At 40.4% G+C, this 13924-nt stretch overlaps 1 long non-coding RNA gene across 1 annotated transcript in view; it reads left to right on the forward strand.

Moving 5' to 3' along the window:
* The first annotated feature begins 2047 nt into the window (after nucleotides 1–2047).
* LOC124864844 overlaps nucleotides 2048–13924 on the forward strand; it is a 44503-nt gene continuing 32626 nt past the window's right edge. The window contains exon 1 of the long non-coding RNA XR_007037374.1: nucleotides 2048–2114. This is a non-coding gene — a long non-coding RNA (uncharacterized LOC124864844). The remainder of the gene's footprint in view (nucleotides 2115–13924) is intronic.

The raw sequence follows: 13924 nt of genomic DNA on the forward strand, positions 1-13924 counted from the left end.
TGTCCCCACTCCTGAAGGCCTCTTCCTTATCCAGTCTTAACCTTCTGAGTTTAGCTGTGAACCAGGGTTTGTCGTTGTTGTAACTCACCCTGGTGCATGATGGTACACAGCTGTCCTCACAGAAGCTGATGTAGGAAGTCACAGCCTCTGTGTACTCGTCCAGACTGTTGGTAGTAGTCCTGAACACATCCCAGTCTGTACAGCCTAAACACGCCTGGAGATTCTCCACAGCCTCACTGCTCCACTTCCTTGTCGTCCTCACCACAGGTTTGCAGAGCTTTAGTTTCTGCCTGTATGCAGGAATCAGGTGGACCATGATGTGGTCGGATTGGCCCAGTGCAGCACGTGGGACGGCGTGATAAGCGTCTCTGATGGTGGTGTAACAGTGATCCTGAATGTTGTCCTTTCTGGTCGGACATTTAATAAACTGTCTATATTTGGGGAGTTTGTGGGTGAGATTACCTTTGTTAAAGTCACCAACGACGATTACTAAGGAGTCCGGGTTGGTCCGCTCCACACTCAGTATCTGGTCGGCGAGCATGCGCTGTGCGACCTGCACGTTAGCTTGCAGCGGGATGTAAACACTGACCAGGATGAACGAAGCGAACTCACAGGGGAAATAGAAAGGCTTACAGTTTATGATGAAGGATTCCAGGTCTGGAGAACAGTGCTGCTGAATCACTGTCACGTCGTTGCACCAACCACTGTTGAGGTAAAAACAGATTCCTCCACCTTTCTCTTTGCCGGAGAGTTCCGTGTCTCTGTCCGCTCTGTAGAGCTGGAATCCTGCCAGCTGCAGCGCAGAGTCCGGTATTAATCCACACAGCCACGTCTCCGTGAAGCACAAAACTGCCGATGAATAAAAGTCCCTGTTTTTCCCCAGCAACAGTTGTAGTTCCTCAATTTTGTTGGGAAGTGAGCGCACGTTAGAGAGAAATATTCCAGGTAACGGTGTTCGTAGTCCACGCTGGCGAAGACGTACCAGCACCCCAGCCCGTTTCCCTCTCTTCCGGCGTTTCACCGCGTGAACAAAGGTGAGCGCACCTTTGACCAGAATGTCCAAAAATTCCAGAGCAGTAGGCAGAAAAGTGGGAAATAACTCCTCTGGTGTAGTAGCCCTGATGTTCACGAGTTCTCCTCTGGTGAGAGAGCTCCGGGTACCATCACAGAAGACCGTTTTAAAGCAAAAAACAAAACAAAACAATGCGCACCAACACGCCGCGGCGACCATCTGCGGCGCCATCTTGGATCAAATTTATGCACACAAGCATGGATTTTTACCTCGGTTTCACATATTCTCAGAAAGCAGATATTTATACATAGAAGATAATATGTCATCCATATATATAAACAAATTTATTTGTAGATATTATGCTACTGATCACCATCATTGCTGTTTAACAAATAAAAAAATAATAGTAGATGCTCCTGATGGCATTTGTATTTTGGATCGAAGGTTTGGTATTGACATTTGTTAGAAAACACTCTCTTTTAGTGAAACAACATGAATTTTCCAGTTTTGACAGGTATAAGCAACATTTTCAAAATATTTAGAACTTTATATTGCATGTTTAAATATAGCTGGCTTTCAGAAATGCAATCTCATTTGTCCATATAGGTATGTGTAATGCTTTAGCTTTTTCCTTTATATTCTTTACATTTTCCTTTTAAGCAAACTTTTTTGTAATTAAATGCTTAACGCCCATCATGTTTGTTAAAACTCCAGAAATTTCTCTGATGCACAGAAGACATCCTGCAGATGCATGCCTCAGTAAAATATTACCGTATAAAGCCTATGGGAAGGATACTTATGGATATCTAAGAAAATGCTCTTTCATATTTCTAAAATCTTGATTATGAAGCAAACAAATTCCTGATTAAACGTCCGTTTAGATTGAAAAAAAAAAAAAAGTTCATTATTATGTGGTAAATGTTGTTGCCGTACCTTTGTAACCTACCGTGGGCCTCGCTACGTCAGCGTATCATGCATAAATCACGCCATAGCAAGCTAGCTGGCTACTTAAAAGAAGCTGCAGGTTTGCAAGAAACGCCCCGCAGTTACCGCCAGGTGGCGCATTTAAGCTGTGAAGCGCTGGAACTTTAACTTGAACAAGGTAAGCTCGAAATTACTTTTAGTTTCGGTAAAAGTTGTGGAAGTTAAATAGTTTAAAAACTCGGACTAAAAGTATCTCTAAATGGAACACGAGTGAGTTGTTTAAATACACTGAGCAAATGCTGTTCTCACATCCATTTTTGGCGTGGACTACCTATAACTAATTGTTCAGTTTTTGCAACTGAAGGTATACTTTTTGTTGCTTTTTCGTAGATTTATATATTTTTATTAAGGTACGTTTGTGTCTTTTTGCGCGGTTATGATGAGGCGCAGGTGGAACTAATCAACGACAACCGTTTAGATTAGGGGCGAAAATTAAAAAGCAGATAAAGATCAAGATTATATTTGTTTTTTTATTCCTATTGTAAATGGTTATTTGCAGTTATGTTTTTAAAAGATTTAGGGCACAGAGTTGTTGCTAAAGATGAAATAAATAATTTTTTTGTTTTGCTGATGAGGTTTTAATTATGTATTTGAGTTTGATAAAAGGATTTCGCGCCTGTTCTTTGCAGAGCTGTGAGTCTACGCATGTGGGAAATAAGGTGATAATTTAGAATAAATCTTAAGTAGGTAAATCTTCTTTTTTGCTATGTACACTTCATGATTTCTTTCATAACGGACCCATGTCACAGCCAACAAAAATGTCTCTTTTTGAAGATTTCTTATGTTTCAAGTTTGTTGCCCTTTCAAAATCTTCAAATACAACAAATTTTAATAGTAGGCAAAGATGACCCCAATAATTACTAAATGCAGTTTTCATATGAGGATTTCATTGATTAAGGCATTAAATAATTCATCCATACCAACTTTGGCCTCTGTAAAAATATCATTGCCCCCTAATCATGAGTTAACGGTAACCTCACCCCAGCCAGACCTGTTGATCAGAAAATCTCTTAAATCAAACATGCCTGGCAACATGAATTAGACTAAATGATCTCAAATAGCAGAACATAATGTCTTGTTCTAAAGAAGTTCAAAACCAAATGGGAAAACAAAGTAATTGTGTCCCATCTGGAAAGGGTTACTATGCCATTTATAAGGCTTTGGCACCCCAGTGTACCACAGTAGAATTGCCCTCCACAAATGAAGGGGAAAAAGGTCAATCAATGGTGACCCATGTCACGAGTGTTTGGCATACCAAAATAACTTTAAATACAAGGTCACAAGAACCAAGTTTGGTTGGTCTCACTTATGGCAGTTAAGGTCAAAGTTTATGATTCAACGATAAGGAAGATACTGGTCAACAATAGAATCCATGGGTTCCAAGGTGAAAACCACTGCTGACTATAAAGAATACAAAAACATCTTGATGGTCCCCAAGACATTTGGGTAAATGTTTTGTGAACTGCTGAGAAAAAAGTGAAACATGTAAGGTGTGTTTCCTGGTATATCTGCTATACCTGTACAACTGACAGTGTTTAAGAACAATACAGGTCCTTCTCAAAATATTAGCATATTGTGATAAAGTTCATTATTTTCCATAATGTCATGATGAAAATTTAACATTCATATATTTTAGATTCATTGCACACTAACTGAAATATTTCAGGTCTTTTATTGTCTTAATACGGATGATTGTGGCATACAGCTCATGAAAACCCAAAATTCCTATCTCACAAAATTAGCATATTATTAAAAGGGTCTCTAAACGAGCTATGAACCTAATCATCTGAATCAACGAGTTAACTCTAAACACCTGCAAAAGATTCCTGAGGCCTTTAAAACTCCCAGCCTGGTTCATCACTCAAAACCCCAATCATGGGTAAGACTGCCGACCTGACTGCTGTCCAGAAGGACACTATTGACACCCTCAAGCAAGAGGGTAAGACACAGAAAGAAATTTCTGAACGAATAGGCTGTTCCCAGAGTGCTGTATCAAGGCACCTCAGTGGGAAGTCTGTGGGAAGGAAAAGGTGTGGCAGAAAACGCTGCACAACGAGAAGAGGTGACCGGACCCTGAGGAAGATTGTGGAAAAGGGCCGATTCCAGACCTTGGGGGACCTGCGGAAGCAGTGGACTGAGTCTGGAGTAGAAACATCCAGAGCCACCGTGCACAGGCGTGTGCAGGAAATGGGCTACAGGTGCCGCATTCCCCAGACCTGGGCTACAGAGAAGCAGCACTGGACTGTTGCTCAGTGGTCCAAAGTACTTTTTTCGGATGAAAGCAAATTCTGCATGTCATTCGGAAATCAAGGTGCCAGAGTCTGGAGGAAGACTGGGGAGAAGGAAATGCCAAAATGCCAGAAGTCCAGTGTCAAGTACCCACAGTCAGTGATGGTCTGGGGTGCCGTGTCAGCTGCTGGTGTTGGTCCACTGTGTTTTATCAAGGGCAGGGTCAATGCAGCTAGCTATCAGGAGATTTTGGAGCACTTCATGCTTCCATCTGCTGAAAAGCTTTATGGTGATGAAGATTTCATTTTTCAGCACGACCTGGCACCTGCTCACAGTGCCAAAACCACTGGTAAATGGTTTACTGACCATGGTATCACTGTGCTCAATTGGCCTGCCAACTCTCCTGACCTGAACCCCATAGAGAATCTGTGGGATATTGTGAAGAGAACGTTGAGAGACTCAAGACCCAACACTCTGGATGAGCTAAAGGCCGCTATCGAAGCATCCTGGGCCTCCATAAGACCTCAGCAGTGCCACAGGCTGATTGCCTCCATGCCACGCCGCATTGAAGCAGTCATTTCTGCCAAAGGATTCCCGACCAAGTATTGAGTGCATAACTGTACATTATTATTTGAAGGTTGACGTTTTTTGTATTAAAAACACTTTTCTTTTATTGGTCGGATGAAATATGCTAATTTTGTGAGATAGGAATTTTGGGTTTTCATGAGCTGTATGCCACAATCATCTGTATTAAGACAATAAAAGACCTGAAATATTTCAGTTAGGGTGCAATGAATCTAAAATATATGAATGTAAAATTTTCATCATTACATTATAGAAAATAATGAACTTTATCACAATATGCTAATTTTTTGAGAAGGACCTGTATATTAACGGTCAAAGATGGTGGGGGTAATTTGATAGTCTTGGGCTGCTTTGCTGCAGCAGAACATAATGATTTGCTCTAATTAAAGGAATTATGAATTCTGCTTTCTGGCCAAAAATCCCGAACAAGAATGTTGGTGACTTGTCAGTTCAAACCCCACTTCGGTCATGCAGCAGGACAGTGATCCAAAGCTGACCAGTATGCCTACTTCAAAAGGGTTCAAAAAACAAAATGAAGGTTTCGGAGTGGCCTAGTCAGGTCTGGACCTAAATCTGATGGAGATGCTGTGGCATTTATACAGGGTATTTATTCTCGACTATCCTACAGGGTGGCTGAATTAAAACTATTATTTAGTGAAGAATAAGCCATAATTCCTCCACAGAGACGTAAGAAACCAGACCAGATTGTTTGGATTTCCTTTTCTCTTCATAAATGACAAAATCCTTTAAAAACCGCATCTTGTATTTACTCGGGTTTGATGTGAATCATGTTACGAGTGGCAAAAGGGTAACAGCTGAAATCTGAAAGTGACCAAATACCTTTACATATCACTCTATATGGAGCCTATGAAAGTTTATCCAGGTGTTAGAACTGGACCTCCTGTTGTCTATCCATGCTTGGGTAAAAAATGGGTCCATAGGAGTCCTAGATGTGCTCAATTTTAGAATATTTTCTTAATGCCTCTTTGAGACCGAACTAAGACCTACAAAGGGTTATATTTGTCCATAAATATCGTTCACAAATGGTCAGGATTTATGTGAGTGGGCTCCATATAAGAAACACATGATGATCCTAGGCTTACTAAGTATGAGCATGAGCAAAAACCTTATGGGGCCCACACATACAGGTTGGTTGGGGCCTGTGTAGAAATGTTACATCACCTTGCTTTGTTTTCCTAGTTGATTCATCTCTTGTGCACCCAACTTGGGTGAAGTTTCTCTTCTATCCCTGTTTATGCTGTTCCATTCCAACTGAATGCAGCTCTAAAGCAGTATACTTGAGGTCAGAGACCCATAGAGTTGGCACAGCAGTGCATCAATAGGTGTGTCTGGGCTGAATTGTTGTACATGTCTTAGAAATTTCTCTTGGCTACAGAATCGATCACTGACTGACAGGGGTGTTCTTTTTGAGCTCTCACCTGAAGTAGGTTTGTTTTGGTCTGGAAAGTAGGTTCATTGAGTTTCTCTGAAAAACATGGTCTAGTTAAAAGCATAAACATTTATAATATTTTATACTTGCAGTTAATAACAAATCCAGAAGTGGATTCATGTGATCAAAACATTTGTAATTCTGTAAAGAGCTCTTAAATAGTTTTATTAGAAGTTGCATACTGCAGGTATACAGAAGCTGTTGGACCTATTGGTAGCAACGATTCTTATGTAGATAGTGTCAGGTTTAACCAACCTAACAATACTTATAACAACACAAAAAGAAGAGAGAGAGACAAAGTATTAGTTATTTACTCGTACGAGGAGAACGATCAGAGATATGTTCAGTTACAAGTCCCCAACCATTCTGAACAACATCTCTCCGAACCCCCCTTTTTATTTAGGATTGTCCCTAGTTACAATGAACATTAATCACTAAAGGATGGGAAAACAACAGCTGCATCTTAGACAGGTCATAAACTCCTTTATCTTTAAACAACATCTCTCCCACAGTCTCCTCCTTTGCAGGGTCAACTCTGGCCTCTTGTTCAGTGCAATCAGCCCCTCTTTATGACCTCCTCAACTGGACTGCTTCTTCTCTCGCAAGCTCAGCTCCACTTTGTGACCTTAACCTGCAGACAAAACTCACACATCCTTTACTCACACATACATTATGAAAAGTTATATAATCAAATAGTCAAGTTAATAAATAGGAGAAACTATAAGACAAATCTTTATTCAATTATTCCAACAGAAAGTATTTGACTTTCATTGATTTAAGACATAGAAAGTTAGTGCATCTTTTCCAAAGCAGAACAGAAATTGGAAGGCCATTAAACATTTTTTAAACTGCCAAACATGCAGTTCTTTATTCATTCTCTGTAGCTTTTCATGATACCTGCAGCTTTAATCTTCTGGCAGGACAGGGCTGCATTAAATGTGTGCATTTAAGAGCGTGGGCATTTTAATTATTTTCTCTTTTTTACTAGATGCCCGAGAACCTTTTTAAAGAACTGCTGGGTCAAAAATATCACTCCAGTCTTTGTTTTGTTGTGGATGTAACAATTTAAACCTCAACTTTGTTCAAGTTTGGTGAACTTAAAGTTTCACTTCCTCAATTAGGGTGAATGTTATGTTTTCCTATGAGAGTGGATTTTGAAAAGTTTTTAAAACCCATGTAGTTTGTGATCAGCCTGTGATCTGTTGATGTTTTGTTTTAGGTTTGTATATCTGTACAATGATGGGAAATTACAAAAAAACAAGAGAACAGCAGATGCAATCTAAATAAATAAGAAACACCTTTTATTTTTTTTAATGCCTATAGTTATGTTTACATCCATCCACTGTCTTTGACTTACCCGAGATCAGGTGGCAGGGGCAACTGGTTCAGGAGAGAAGCCCAGCCCTCTCCCTGGTGACATCCTCCCTGTCCCTCCTGTTTGGAGGGATCCCAAAGTGTTCCTGGGCCAGACGGAATATTTAGTTCCTCCAGTGAGATCTTACCCCCAGGGTCTCCTCTCAGAGGGACGTGCCCAAAAAAACTCCAAAGGGAGGCAACCCGGAGGCATACTGGTCAGATGCCGGAACCTCATCTGGCTCCTTTCGATGCAGAGAAGCAGTGGCTCTACTTTGAGGATTGGGGAGAACTGCCCACCACAACCCAGTGGGGGCAATCCTCCTTTTTTCAAGAACCATGGCCTCAGACTTAAAGAAGCTGACTTTCATCCTGGCCACTTCACACTTTTTTACTAGATGCCTGAGAACCTCCAGCGTGCACTGAAGCAAACCGCTTCAGTGCACGCTGGAGGTTGACACTTGAAGAAGCCAACAGAGCCACATCATCTGTGAAAAGTAGACTTTAGAAATAAGCTAAACTGAATGTGGAGTTATTTCCCTATTTGCATGTGTCCCATTCCGTCAATCTGAAGGTCCTCATACCTGACATCTAAAAAGAAGAGGCGAGGAAGAATGAGAGGACCCATGAGACAAACAGTATTTAACAAAATGAGATGGTGTTGCTTTGAGCTGTGATTCTGACGTCAATTAAATGACAGCCATGTCGTCTCTCCTTTGTTTTGTTAAATACGTTGCTGTATTGCATGATTTCTATCAGATTTGCATGATTTGATTTAAAGATTATATTTGTTGAATATATATTTTTTAGATGCTTTTGTGTTCAATTTCATCATCTGGTGTATTGGTGGAATGAAATGGAAAGATTGGCCTCTTAGCAAAGATTTAAAGGTCAGATATACAATGAAGACAGCATAGCAGTACAGTGATTAGCAGTCCTTTCTGTGTGAAGTTGGCATGTTCAACTCATGCATGTGCAAATTTCCGCCAGGTACTCTGGCTTCCTTCAAAAGTCCAAAACCAAGCATGTTGATTAATTGGGTTTGTCTAAATTTCACTCAGGTATGTGTGTGTCTGTTTGTTACGGCTGCATAGTAATAGAAAATGGTGCAATTGTGATATTGTTTAACACTGTGATGAGGATATTTGCTTTGATTACGTGACAGTTTTTGTTTTTTTTTGTTTTCCATTGTCATAATGTCCCTACCAATTTTCATGAATTTAGGCATTTTAGTCAGTAAAGCTGTGTTTCAGGTGCATCAAGGGCAATAAAAGTCCACCAAATATCACTTCCATGCAGAGCATGAATGCATGTCACTCAAGTTAAAATAGCCTACCAGCAGTTCTTTTATGATTGTGATGTTGTATACATTATGGGATGGCAATTGCCTTTTGATATATTGTGCAGCTCTAGTGTGTGCATAAACGGTTATTTCTCACCTTTTTTATTCACTCAAAACAGGATATACCACCCATCTAAGCTATATAGAAACTGGATACATGCTGGTGAAAATTAACTATCCATTAAGTTTTTGTTGTTGTTCATGTTGCTGTAATAAATGACTTGGATTTTGTTTGTTTTGCTTTATGGATGATTGTGGCACTTGAAAAGTGACACAGTAGGAAAACCTCTGTAATTTACAATTACATTTTATAAATGGATTGGTGCATCTGGCACAGAATCAAATTTCCCAGTGTATAGTTTGTTTTCATTTAGTGTTTTTTTATTTTAATTAAATCTTTCTTTACAAAGCTTCATCTGCTTGGTCCTCTGGCTTTCAACTTTTTAGAAGGTAAATTTTGTGTGAAGAGCTGCTTTAAAACTTCTAACTTTTGGAACTGAGCTGAAAGAAGAAATGACAAAAGCAGAGCTGTAGAGCTTTTCTAAATGTCCCAGGCTTTACCCCAGGGATCTTCAATCCCTGCAGCTCCACAGGCTTACATGCTTTTCTCTTTGACAAGCAGATGGGATTGTGGGTTGCTCTCTGTAGCTCAGAACCACAACCACAACAGGCCTGGATGGGGCGGACTTTAGATAAAGAGTGCAGGACTGGGTGCTGGATTGGATGATGAAATGTCCTTGAGAATCAAACAATGCAGGAGGCTTTTAGTCAAACTGCTCCACTTCTTTATTTTGCTCCTCTTGGTCTCCTTGGTGCTGCTGAAATCCTTTTCTTGGCAGGCAAATGAAGCAAATTTTTCCACTGCGGTTCTCCGGCTGTGGATTATCAGAGGCTGTGTGCGTCTACAACATCCTAACGTGAAGATTATGTGCATGGTTTAAGTAGGCTCCAGAATAAATGTGATGCTCCATTATAACTAACCACTTTCTCTGTCTGCTATTTGGAGTTTAACATGTTGGCTTTCTCACTAAAGCAGCTGAATGATGCTGGAGGAGGAGTGAAGCTGAACTGAGACTCTTCATTTCAAGGGTTCTCAGGACTCATTTACTTCTACTATAAATGTATCACATTTATGGTATAAATATGTACATTTGAAAATATTTAGTGTTGGTGCCTTAGTATAAGTAAACTATCCGTTTTTTAAAAACAAATGTGAAATTGTGGGATTTAAATAGCATTTCCTACCTTTTTTAGATCTTATGGCTAGAAGGCATTATCTAATAAACAAAACAAAGTAATTTTTGTCACAATTTTGTGATGAATTGTCAGGAATCTAATCAAAAATCAACAGAGAAATAGCTAGTTACTCCTCACAACATTGTGCTAATTGGTGACTGTCTGGACTGAAATTAACACTAGGTCAGTGAAAACGAACAGTAATGCTACAGGCAAGACAAAACCACTGATTATTAACAATTTGCTGAAGAATATCTGTGTATATGCTGTAGAAATGTTTTTGCTCCTTTTTAGATTTCTTTTTTTTCTCTGTCATACTTTAATATTTTAGATCATCAAACACATTTTAATGGACAAACAAAATCTAAATTAAAACAAAATGCAGTTTTCAAACAATCATTTAATTTATTAAGGTTAAAAAGCTATTCAAACCAACCCGGCCTTATGTGTTAAAGTAATTGCCACCTAAACCCAATAACTGGTTGGCAACAACTGCCACAAAATGCGATAACTGGCATAATTCTCTTACACAACTCTGGTGGACATTTGTCCCACTCTTTTCCGAGTTGTTTTATCTTGACTACATCAGTGGACTTTTAACAATCAACACCACATTTAAGAATCATGCCACAGCATCTCATTTGCGTTTAACTCAGGACTTTGACTAGGCCACTAATTGACCTTTTTATTCAGAGGTTTATTTGCTGATGTGCATTGGATCACTGTCTGGCTCCAAAACCTATGTGTGTTTCTCTTTCATCAACTCAGTCCATAGAATATTGGTCTTTGTGTTATTTTGTTCAGCTGTGGTTTTTACCTTGGAACTCCTCCATACATGGAATTTTAAACTCTTTCTTAATGATGAATCTTGAACAATGACTTTTACTGGGTTCCTTTGTGACTTCCTGGATGAGTTGTTGATGCGCTCTTGGAGCAATTTTGGTAGGTCGATCACTCCTGGGTAGGTTGACTACTGTTCCAAGCTTTCTCCAGTAATGCATTATGGTGGTTCGCTGGAATCCCAAAGCCCTTAGACTTCCAGTACAAGACAGACTCCTGTCATCTGCAGAAATGCTCGGATAATTCTGCAGTTGTGGGGTGGATCAGAGATGGACAAGAAGCTGAATACAGGGAGCTGGTGGACCGCTTTGTGGCATGGTGTGGAAACAATCATCTCATCTTGAACGTAAATAAAATCAAAGGAGATGATTGTAGATTTTAAGACAAACAAGAAAAAGGTCAAACACTATTTCCATCCTGGGAGAAGAAGTGGAGGTGGTAGAAGAGTATACAGGTCCTTCTCAAAATATTAGCATATTGTGATAAAGTTCATTATTTTCCATAATGTCATGATGAAAATTTAACATTCATATAGTTTAGATTCATTGCACAATAACTGAAATATTTCAGGTCTTTTATTGTCTTAATACGGATGATTTTGGCATACAGCTCATGAAAACCCAAAATTCCTATCTCACAAAATTAGCATATTTCATCCGACCAATAAAATAAAAGTGTTTTTAATACAAAAAACGTCAACCTTCAAATAATCATGTAAAGTTATGCACTCATTACTTGGTCGGGAATCCTTTGGCAGAAATGACTGCTTCAATGCGGTGTGGCATGGAGGCAATCAGCCTGTGGCACTGCTGAGGTCTTATGGAGGCCCAGGATGCTTCGATAGCGGCCTTTAGCTCATCCAGAGTGTTGGGTCTTGAGTCTCTCAACGTTCTCTTCACAATATCCCACAGATTCTCTATGGGGTTCAGGTCAGGAGAGTTGGCAGGCCAATTGAGCACAGTGATACCATGGTCAGTAAACCATTTACCAGTGGTTTTGGCACCGTGAGCAGGTGCCAGGTCGTGCTGAAAAATGAAATCTTCATCTCCATAAAGTTTTTCAGTAGATGGAAGCATGAAGTGCTCCAAAATCTCCTGATAGCTAGCTGCATTGACCCTGCCCTTGATAAACCACAGTGGACCAACACCAGCAGCTGACACGGCACCCCAGACCATCACTGACTGTGGGTACTTGACACTGGACTTCTGGCATTTTGGTATTTCCTTCTCCCCAGTCTTCCTCCAGACTCTGGCACGTTGACTTCCGAATGACATGCAGAATTTGCTTTCATCTGAAAAAAGTACTTTGGACCACTGAGCAACAGTCCAGTGCTGCTTCTCTGTAGCCCAGGTCAGGCGCTTCTGCCGCTGTTTCTGGTTCAAAAGTGGCTTGACCTGGGGAATGCGGCACCTGTAGCCCATTTCCTGCACACGCCTGTGCACGGTGGCTCTGGATGTTTCTACTCCAGACGCAGTCCACTGCTTCCGCAGGTCCCCCAAGGTCTGGAATCGGCCCTTCTCCACAATCTTCCTCAGTGTCCTGTCACCTCTTCTTGTTGTGCAGCGTTTTCTGCCACACTTTTTCCTTCCCACAGACTTCCCACTGAGGTGCCTTGATACAGCACTCTGGGAACAGCCTATTCGTTCAGAAATTTCTTTCTGTGTCTTACCCTCTTGCTTGAGGGTGTCAATAGTGGCCTTCTGGACAGCAGTCAGGTCGGCAGTCTTACCCATGATTGGGGTTTTGAGTGATGAACCAGGCTGGGAGTTTTAAAGGCCTCAGGAATCTTTTGCAGGTGTTTAGAGTTAACTCGTTGATTCAGATGATTAGGTTCATAGCTCGTTTAGAGACCCTTTTAATGATATGCTAATTTTGTGAGATAGGAATTTTGGGTTTTCATGAGCTGTATGCCAAAATCATCCGTATTAAGACAATAAAAGACCTGAAATATTTCAGTTAGTGTGCAATGAATCTAAAATATATGAATGTTAAATTTTCATCATGACATTATGGAAAATAATTAACTTTATCACAATATGCTAATATTTTGAGAAGGACCTGTAAATACCTTGGTGTTCACCTGGACAACGGATTGGAGTGGAGAGGCAACTGTGAAGCCATCTACAAGAAGGGACAGAGCAGACTGTACTTTTTGAGGAAGCTTAGTTCTTTGGTGTTTGCAGCAAGATGCTGCAGATCATCTGTAAGTCTGTTGTGGAAAGTGATCTCTTCTGCCATCATCTGCTGGGATAGCAGCATCAGACCGGCACTTAAACAAGCAAATAAAGAAGACTGGCTCTGTTCTGGGGACTCCTCTGTAACTGCTGAAGATCATTGTGCAAAGAAGGATTTTTCATAATATGAGCATACTCTTTGTGAGACTCTCATACAACAACAGAGTGTCTTCAGTTAGAGGCTTCTTCAGATCTGCTGTAAGACAGACCGCTACAGGAGATCCATCCTGCCCACAGCCATCAGCATCTACAACGGCATTTAAATTCCCTTTGGGATTAATAAAGTATTTTTTAATTGAACTCCAGACCTCCAAACATCTTGTGGGCTTCTGATTACCTTAAGAACAGCTTGTAAAGAGCTTCATGGAATGAGTTTTTGCATCTAGGCCCCACATCATCAACTTCAATGCCAGATTTTGGATGCAGTGGTCTATAATGCGTGCTACCGCTGGACTGTAGAAGCAGTGGAGACGTGTTCTCTTGACTGATGAATCATCCCTCCCTCTCTAACAATCCAGTGTAGAGTCTGGGTTTAACAGTTGCCATGAGAACATCACTTACCTGACCCTACTGTGTTAAGTTTGGTGCAGATGGGATTATAGTGTTGTTTATTTTGAGAAATTAGGCTCAGGTCCTTAGTTCTAGTGGAAGGAACTCTT

The sequence above is a fragment of the Girardinichthys multiradiatus genome, chromosome Y (genome assembly GCF_021462225.1).
Source record: "Girardinichthys multiradiatus isolate DD_20200921_A chromosome Y, DD_fGirMul_XY1, whole genome shotgun sequence".
NCBI lineage: Eukaryota > Metazoa > Chordata > Actinopteri > Cyprinodontiformes > Goodeidae > Girardinichthys > Girardinichthys multiradiatus.